At 35.8% G+C, this 9580-nt stretch overlaps 1 pseudogene; it reads left to right on the plus strand.

The window, feature by feature from the left end:
- Positions 1-6514: 6514 nt before the first annotated feature.
- LOC150097987 (U2 spliceosomal RNA) lies at positions 6515-6671 on the plus strand (annotated as a pseudogene).
- Positions 6672-9580: the final 2909 nt, after the last annotated feature.

A 9580-nucleotide genomic window follows, 5' to 3' on the forward strand; every position in this document is an offset into this window, starting at 1 on the left:
CATCCCCAAAGGAAGTAGGCAAGACTATTTAGCTGTAAGCTTTGGAAACTATTGGGCAGCTAGCCCCCAATAGTTTCCCATCCCCACCTTCAGCCAATCATAGAATAGCTAGACCAATGGTAAGTGGAAAAACTTGCTTACCCGTGTCAGAGACCGACTGAGTTTGTCTATTTGGCTACTAGAATCGAGGCTTTGGAGACCTAGCGCTATGGAAGGAAACACCATTTCCATCTAAAATAATAAAAAAGGTTGAAAAATCAAACCTTAGAATTCAAGATGAAGTATAAAGAAAATATTCATTAATTCAGCCAGAGGAATGTGAAATTGTTTGCAAAATGAAAAAAAAAAAAAAATACAAACTCGGTGCAGACTCAATAAGTTATAGAAATAATCCATCCTGGTAAATAATAATAAATAATATTTAAATTATACCTATGAAATTAGCATGCCTTGAGAGAATACAAGAGTGCAAGAACTATAGAACTATTAGTTTAATATCTCATGCAAGCAAAATTTTATTGAAGATGATCATGATTCAAGAGACATGCAAAGTTGAGGCAGAGATACCCGAGGAACAAGCAGGTTTTAGGAAAGGTAAGGGCACCAGCGATCAGATCCTTTGTCTTAGACAAATAATTTTCAACATCAGAAAGAAGAAAAAAAAAAAAATCCGTCGGTGTCAAATCCACCACAGTGCTCGAACATCTGCCGGATTTGACACCGACGGACTTTTTTTTTTTTTTCTGATGTTGAAAACGAAATTCAAATGATGCCAATATGACTTAGTTTAGGTCATCCATAAGTGAGTGCCAACCTATTCCTCTAGACGTCTACTAGCGATATTTCGAAATTTGATATGAGCGATGTAAACGCCGTTGTACCGGATTAAGAGGAGATTATTTTGAAAACAAATAAATCATTCATCTTTCTGTTTATGTTTATACGAATTTTATCTTGTTATTTAACGGGAACATTGTATGTATATATATATATATAATTTTTATTTTATTTATATTAACAGGTCATACTCCCTTTGGAGGATAAAAAGCGTTAGCATTTTTTTTTTTTTTTTTTTTTTTTTAATGAGACAGAAAGAACTTTCATTGCAATATATTCAGGGAGAGGCATTAGTCTCTCACTAACCAAGGGACATAATGTTCTGTGGTGGTAAGAAACTGGTGTTTATGCTCTTATTTCCGTTATATTAAATCCCAATCCTGCTGTTAAATTAAAGGCACTTGCGAATAATTCCATAAGCTGAGTTTCAAATGTCAGGTATGGTAATTGAAAAATTTTAGTAACCATGCAATTCTTCTTTTCTCTGTAATTCTACTGTGTACGCTAAATAACATGACTATCTGAACTTGGATCAAATGAGCAGGTGTTAAAGCTATTTTTATATATGTTTGTAATCAATACTAATATTTCTATAGGCCACTGCACATGGCACTGATGTGTTATACGTTTTAGAGCTTTTCGTGGGTCTGTTTAATAAAATACATAAATAAATAAAAATTGAATGAGAATAAACATGTGCAAGAATTTCTCACCTGAAACTTAAGTAACTATCTATTAATAATCTCAGGAGCGATTACTGCTAAATAGTTAACTTGCTATAATAGTAAAAATTCTGTTTACACGAAATGAATAACTTGCAATAACTATAAGATAAAGACAACAGATGTACCAGTGCAGGACACATTGTAAAGAAAAGGGGTGGGGGAGAAAAATCAGGAAATGAGATTTCTAAGATATAATTAGGGCAGTTGAGGAGTTTAACAAGGGGAATGGAGAGTGTCAAGAGAACAATGTTATCCTTATAGATTGGCTCCTGCAATTTGTAATTATGTACTGGCGGAATAAAATCAGCTTCCGTCAGAAATTGACGACAAAATAGTTATGATGATGAATTTGCGGAATCGAATTGAACTTTTTAAATATGACAATAGTTAAATCAGAAAAGACAACTCGAAGTCAAGTGAGAGATCGCAACAGTGTCTACCAAGTCTGGGTATTATCTCATTGGCCCTTATTATCTGAGTGTTGGCTAGGCCTTTCGAAGGAAAGAACCGTTCAAGCTACGGAGAAGGGAACATCCAAATGTCTGCTGCCTATTGATGTGCTTTATGTTGCCTTTTAGTTGCTTTGGTCATAATCCCAACCAGTCTCAAATATACAGTAATGAAGATCTTTAGATAAGTGAGAAATCCCAATAGAAAATACGTTATTTCATTTATTATAAGATGTATTTGTGAAATAAATTCTTCAGTATTTATTATGTTTGAGATACTATAAAAATTGAATAAAGAAAATTAATTTAGTCTTACGGTTTGGCGCGAAAAAAAAAGAAAAAACAGTACTGAATTCGACCCCCCCTGCAGTACACGCGCTGTGAGATATCCCGTTTAACTGCATGCACATTAATAGAAGCGCACGTGTAGAGTCTACGTCATTACATTTAGCTGTAGCAGTGGTGTTAACGTTGGAAGAAAAGATGTTTATTGTTGAGCATTATTTTCGTTCATACGGAGTTGGTAGAGCAAATGGTCCAAGCCTACGACATGTTTGTAAGCAATTTGTTCGCATTTTCCCTAAGCGTTCCCCAAACAATAGTGCCATTGTCTTAATCGAGAGGTTCCGACGTACCGGGAGTGTTCTGCCGCATTGGCAAAGGGCATTCAGGGACACCACGAAGACAAATGAGAATCTCGGGAGTGTGTTGGAGCAAGTGTTACGTCTCCGAAACGCATTCGACACGGAACGGCGGTAAAACTTGGAATACCAAGGCGGTCACTACAAAGGAGCTGGGTTCGTTTTCGTACGTCATTCAGGTCAGTGTTTAACAGCAACGGATTACGCTGTACGGCGAGAATACTGTGCACGCGTGCTGGCCAATGTCTATGAAGATCCGTCCTTCCTCCATAATGTCTGGCTCTCGGAAGACGCGCATTCCATCTAAGCCGTCATGTAAACAGACGAACCCACAGGTATGGTTTCTCGAGACCTGAATTTCTCCAAGAGAAACCTCTTCACAGCAAAAAGATCACCTCATGGTGTGTGGTTTCTGGCCAGTCATAATTCGGCCTTAACCGTGACCTTGATTAGCGAATGCTACATCGAGAATGTGTTGATTCCATTCACCCAGGATTTGCATAGGATGTGTCGTGCAAAAAACATTCCATTTCAAGTACAGGTATTCCAACAGAACAGAGCAACCTGTCACAAATCATGCAGCTCTAGAGCCTAGTTATCAGAATTTCCCAGAAGATCATTTCGAGGTTCACAGAATTCTCGTACCTTTCACGTTTGGAGTATGTTGAAGGAATGGGTATTCCACCATGCCCCGCCTGCAAACCTTGATGAACTAAAGGATAAAATTACACGATATGTTCAGCAGAACTTTCTCGTGCGCTACGAAACCTGTCTTGAAAGACAAGATGCCCATTTCGAGCACGTAATCTACCGTCGTCAATGCTTTATTCGACAAAGATTCCATATATTTCTTTGTTAATAAACTCGTTTACTCCATAACATATATCGTTGTAAGTTATTCTGTATTTATTCATTTATATTCTAAGTCAAGTTCTCTGAACATTATGCATAGATTTACAAAATTAATTTTTCCATGTCTGCCTGTCTTTAATGATATTCATGTTAGAAATTTTAATAAATTCATACAGAAAATATTATTTTTAAATTAATAGTAAAATCCTGTATTTTCCTTTTCTGTTTACTTGTTTTTCTGGAAGTGTTAGGTATAACCACAAGAAGTGTGACAAATGTTGCTCCAGGTCGCCAAACGACCTATTACAGTATCGCCTTAAAAAAAAAAAAAATTAAATAAATAAATAAATAAAAAATAAGCCGAAACCTAAATATTTCTATTAACCCCATTATTTATTTAACGATTGACTTAGCAGCCTTGATTAATGCCTTTCTTTCTGTAAAGTTATAAAAAAAATATTAAAAACTGTCTTTAATATATTTCTGTAAGGTTACACGATCTCGAAGGAGCAAGGCCGGCTGGAGGTTTTTCGGGGTCTCGGGAAAAAGTTATTAGTGGGGTCCCAAAATATTTTTTTTTTTATCGAATCATATAATTTTATTAATTCTAATTTACAAACTATTTCCTTTTGCTTTTATCAAAAATAATTAATAATTACATTATATTATTAATTCTATTATAGAGTAAAATAATTATATTATCAAATTTTCTTAGAAATTTGTGCGCGGCTCCTCTGAGCACGGAGCTGGGGCCTTTGTCTTAGGCCCAAAAACCTGACTTCTGAGCCAGCCCTGCGAAGGTGGGTTCATTACATCAAGAAATAGAGTCTGAAGTGTATGCATGTAAATTATTTTGGTAATTCAAAAGTTCAGGAGCGTATAATGTGTGTTTTTAGTTTCTCTATCGAACAACAAGATTTTGCCTAAGATATAACTTTCAAAGATCAAACACATTCCATTAAAATTGGTGTAAATTTGAAGACATTTTGCAATTTTTTTTTTTTTTAATGTTGGGCTTATACATGAGAGGTTGACCAATCAACTTCTCATGTATACTAGTACCATGTATGGGAAAAGATTTGGGAAAGGGGTAACTTGTTCATATTAGATTTGAAGGCGAATGCATTGTATTGCTTGGAAAACACATGGGAGGGGAGGGGAGGGGAGATAATTCCGGAGTACAGCAGCAGCAGAAATGAAGGAGGAGGAAGAGAAACTTGTTCTGAGTATGGGGGTTGGACTGTGAAGAGGTTTTGGGTGGCAGCTGTACATGTTTTAATCAATTTGGTAAAGAGAGAGGGAAATTATTGTTTCTGGTTCTTACGAACATTTACCATGGAAATATTTATAGAAATGCCTGTAGTAGATACTAAATGCCTGTGCAAGAGAGATTGAAGTGGGTCGGTAAGAGATGAATTTCGTTAATTTTTTTTTCGGTAAGAGATAATCAATTTGACTGCTCCCTTCGGTATCACGAGTATTTCTAGGGATCTCTTGAAAGCAACGCTCCAGATGTGGGAGCAATACTCAGGGGATGGTCGAATTTCTGATTTGTACAAAGTTAATCGTTGTTCAGAGGTAAAGCTTTGAGCAGAAAAGGAATCCTAATTTTTTCGATGCCGAGGAGCAATGGTTGTAAATGCATTCCTACCAGGAGAGTCTTGATGTCAAGATAATCCCAAGGAGAAAAAACTCATCTGTCCTAGAGATATGGGTGTTGTCAAAGGTGAGGCTGGGTATGGCTGAGAATACTAGAGCAGAATTGTCCAAAGTGTGGCTGCGGTCCGGTATTGGTCCCCAGAAAATGTGAAAATTCAAATATAGTATATGAGCTGTTCATAGAGGGAGGGCACTCTACTCTATTCAGCTACTTGAATCTGTTTCGATATGATATGAGTCAGTGTTTTTCAATCGCGATCCACAATATCCCGAAATAAATAAATATAAATAGACTGCAAAAATGTGTAAGAATTAATTATTTTGAAGTTTAATTATATTCACATACATTAAAAAAAACTTTCAGTCTGGCTCTTTGCTTTCTAAACGATATCAAATGTCAATGTATACATCCATACATGAATGCCCTGTACGTATTCATGGTGGTCTGCAAAAAATTATACTGAAAAATTTCGTTCCTCAGCTTTGCAAATTTTTGCAAACTCGGTTCCTTGAGTAATCCAGCAATCTAAACACTTCCAGCCAACAGCAATTCCGTGGCCAAGTATAGGCTCATTGAAGCTGGCCTAGTAAGCCATGAATGTCTCGGTTTAATGAGACATTCATCATTTCTGTAGGATTAGGGTTCTCGGCAGATATCAGCTCTGTTCAGTTTCAGGCAACTGCAGGAGGGTATTTAACTTCACCCCTGCAAAATGCATTCAGTATTATTGAAGTTCAGGCACCGAAGGCAACTCGCTATTAGTTCATTAGGTACTAATTAGGTACCATGTTTATAAAAACAATTATTTGTAACTGTAATGTGAAACTAATCAGCGATCACTGCACCCGATCATAGAAGCAAAATAAAAGAGGCTCCGGTTGTAAAGCAGACGCATAACAACAGTTTTCTATATGATATTAGCGAGTATTTTTCCAACTTTTTGACCGCGATCCACAATATCCACAATAAGTTCTTTTCAGGACTGAGGCAACTCGTGGTAAAGGTGGTATGACTTCACACCACTTGCCTTAGTATCCTATAATGCAAAGCACATCTCCTTGCAGACATGTATAATGTCATGCATTATAGGAAGGGTCACTATCCAGACTGGTTTCAACCTTTATTGAAGTCTCCTCAGAGCGAGCCAGACCCAGAGGTTATACCAAGATTGAGGTAATGCAGAAGTCATATTTTCCTATACGTGTTGTCACACTTTATTATTAAATTACTCTGGCTTGGAGAAAAGTTGTTGGAGGTTTTTTCACTTGGCTGTGCTATAAATTACAGAGATGTAGTAAATTACATGACGTAGTAAGGTCCAAGCCCTTCGCACCCGAGGGGGGGGGAAGTGTATCTTTATCCCCATATTTGTTCTCAGCAGCTTAATATCTGATTGGGAGCCGAATATATTAAACTGACTTTTGGAAGGCGATGAAGTGCTTGGAGCTTGTTACACCTTTGTCACGAATTGCCCATATTGCACTACCTTAGGGTGTGCTCATTACAATCGGAGAGAAACAAAAAAACATATGCAAAAACAAAACAAAAATAGAAATTGGAGAATATTTTCTTTAATGCGACGGTGTGTTTGCCTTGAAACATAGAAAGATTCATTTTTATTTGAAGGAATAAACAGATTTTTGCTCACTCAGGCTATGATTTCGGAAGATACGAATGAAAAATGTTCTGTATAGTGATGAACATTCTCTCCCCAACTAATGCAAGGAAAAACAAGTAGCATTATTGTATCACTAAATACAGTACGGATACAATTAGAGTTTGTGTACAATATCTAGCGGCAATTAGTGAGAAGTGCAGAGAAATGGAATGAAAATTACCCTAAAAAATGACCCCCCCCCTCAAACACTATATTAATGCCTACACGCAAGCAAAGCAAAGTTTATATAAATTAAGTGGATATTAAATCCAACATCATTTCATATTGTAGGGCCAAACACAGTACAGTATTTAACTTTTATCCTAACAACCAATTTCAAATTTTCAGTTGCAGAAAATACGTGGTAATTCTGTTTATAAACACAGTCAGTCATTGGGCGTAAATACCAAACGATTCATTTAAAAATAATTCAAAGCAAATAAAGATTTATATACTTGAAATAAGAATGGTATTCGAGATTTTCTATATTAGGACCGTGCACAAATAATAATGCTAAGATTAAAATTTAATCGAAAACATTCAAACTAGCACGAGAGAATAATAAATAGAGAATATGTACAGTATTCCCCCCCCCCCCCTATCCGCGAGGGTTACCTTCCAAGACACCCCGCGGTACCTGAAACCGAGGTTAATACCGAACCCTATATTATACTATGTATTTTCCTATACATACATATACATACATACCTATGATAAAATTTAATTTATAAATTAGACACAGTAACAGATTAACAACAATAACTAATAATAAAATAGAATAATTATAACAACATACTGTATTAACGTTATCTGAATGTGAATAGAATCTTTGCAACTTCAGCACACGTTTCCTTTTTTTTTCTTTTTTCTTTTTTTTTTTTTTGCAAGGCTTCTCTTTGGCATATCCGAATTGTCATCACTACTCTTACACTTTGGGACCATTATTAAGTGAAATAAGGGTTACATGAACACAAGCACTGCGATACCGCGACAGTCGATCTGCTAACCAAGAACTGCTCAGGTGCGTAGTATAACGTTGGAACGTCCAGCTTTTACCACCTTTGCAACGAGTTGCCTTGTGTTGGACTATCTCTGGGATCAGCCGAACTGTCTATTACTAAAAGAAATAGCCATACGGCTTCATTTCGGCGATGTAAAATTACATACGCAAAGTGGATATTAGATCCAATATTATTTCAAAGTCGAAACTATGAAAAATTCCTAAGTTGACCTGAGAGCTTAGGAGAATACAAAATAATGTTGGCTCTAATATCCACTTTGCCTATGTTATTTTACATCGCCGAATGGCTACTCTATTTCTTTTAGTAATAGCAATTTGGCTGATCCCAGAGATAGTCAACGCTAGGCTTGTTGCAAAGGTGGAGAAAGCCACACGTATTTTGCAGCTTTTCGGAAATCAGGAATATCTGGAATTGCGCGCCGTTCTGAATAGTTCTCCGTTATCAGATCGGCTGTCGCGGTATTGCAGAGCTTGTGTTCAAGTAACTCTTATTTTACTTAATATTGGTCCAAAGCGCAGGAGTAGTGATGCGGGCAATTCGGATATGCCAAAGGGAAGCCGTAAAGTTCTTCCTTTTAAGTGAAAAAGGTGAAAGTTCTCGACTTCATAAAATAATAAATAGAGAATAATAATAATAATAATAAACGTATGCTGAGGTTGCTAAAATTCCATTCGCGTTCAGATAACTTTGATTAGAGTATGTTGTTATAATTGTTCTATTTTATTATTAGTCATTGTTGTTAATCTCTTACTGTGCCTAATTTATAAATTAAACTTTATCATAGGTATGTGTGTATAGAAGAAAACATAGTATATATAGGGTTCGGTACTATCCGCGGGGTGTCTTGTAACGTTTCCCCCGCGGATAAGGGGGAGGGGACTGTGTAGACATGACAGCTTGAATGTTTTCGGTTAAATTTTAATTGTAAAATTGGTATTGTCTTACTGATAATAATGTATAGTGTTTGTGGGAAGATAGTGTTTGTGGGAAGAGAGTTGTTTTCATTATACACAGTCGGATATATTCATTCCAGATGTCTCCAATTCACACGAATTTTCGCAAAACAGAGTACTGTACATTGACTCTGATTATGTAAGTACTGTATTTAGTGATACAATAAAGGTATTTGTTTTTCTTGTATTTTCAGTTTGTTGTATCTGTTTGGGAGGGGGGGATAGGGCCGTCTTAACAAGTTTGAGCACCCTGGGCTAATAAAAATTTGGCGCATTAATCACTTTGGATTGAGTAATAATTAAATAATACATATAACTTATTAATTAACTTTCATTGCAAAAAAAAAAAAAAAAAAACTTTAAAATACAGTAAATCCTCGATTTAATGGACTTCGGATTTAACGGACAAAATTTCAGTCCGTATGTCACATGTGAAAATTATTTCCTGTTATTTTTAACGTAGTTTGGCGAATAGCCATCATATGTTGGAAAAACACTGTAGTAATTTAGCCGTCATAAATGAGTCAACGCTCATAAAACATGTTCGGCGAATGATTACGACGTGACCAATCACACTGTAATTGGTTCTTTTGTCGCGTGGCCGTGACTTTCTGCAGCAGTTTTATTACGTTTTCGTAATTTTAGGGAGATAATTATATATATATATATATATATATATATATATATATATATATATATATAGAAGAACAATTCAATATATATATATATATATATATATATATATAAAAGAACAATTCAAAAGTTTAAAAAAAAACAAAAAAAA

This window comes from Typopeltis vanoorti, chromosome 16 (genome assembly GCF_054136105.1).
Source record: "Typopeltis vanoorti isolate ZY-2024b chromosome 16, IOZ_Tvanoo_1.0, whole genome shotgun sequence".
NCBI lineage: Eukaryota > Metazoa > Arthropoda > Arachnida > Uropygi > Thelyphonidae > Typopeltis > Typopeltis vanoorti.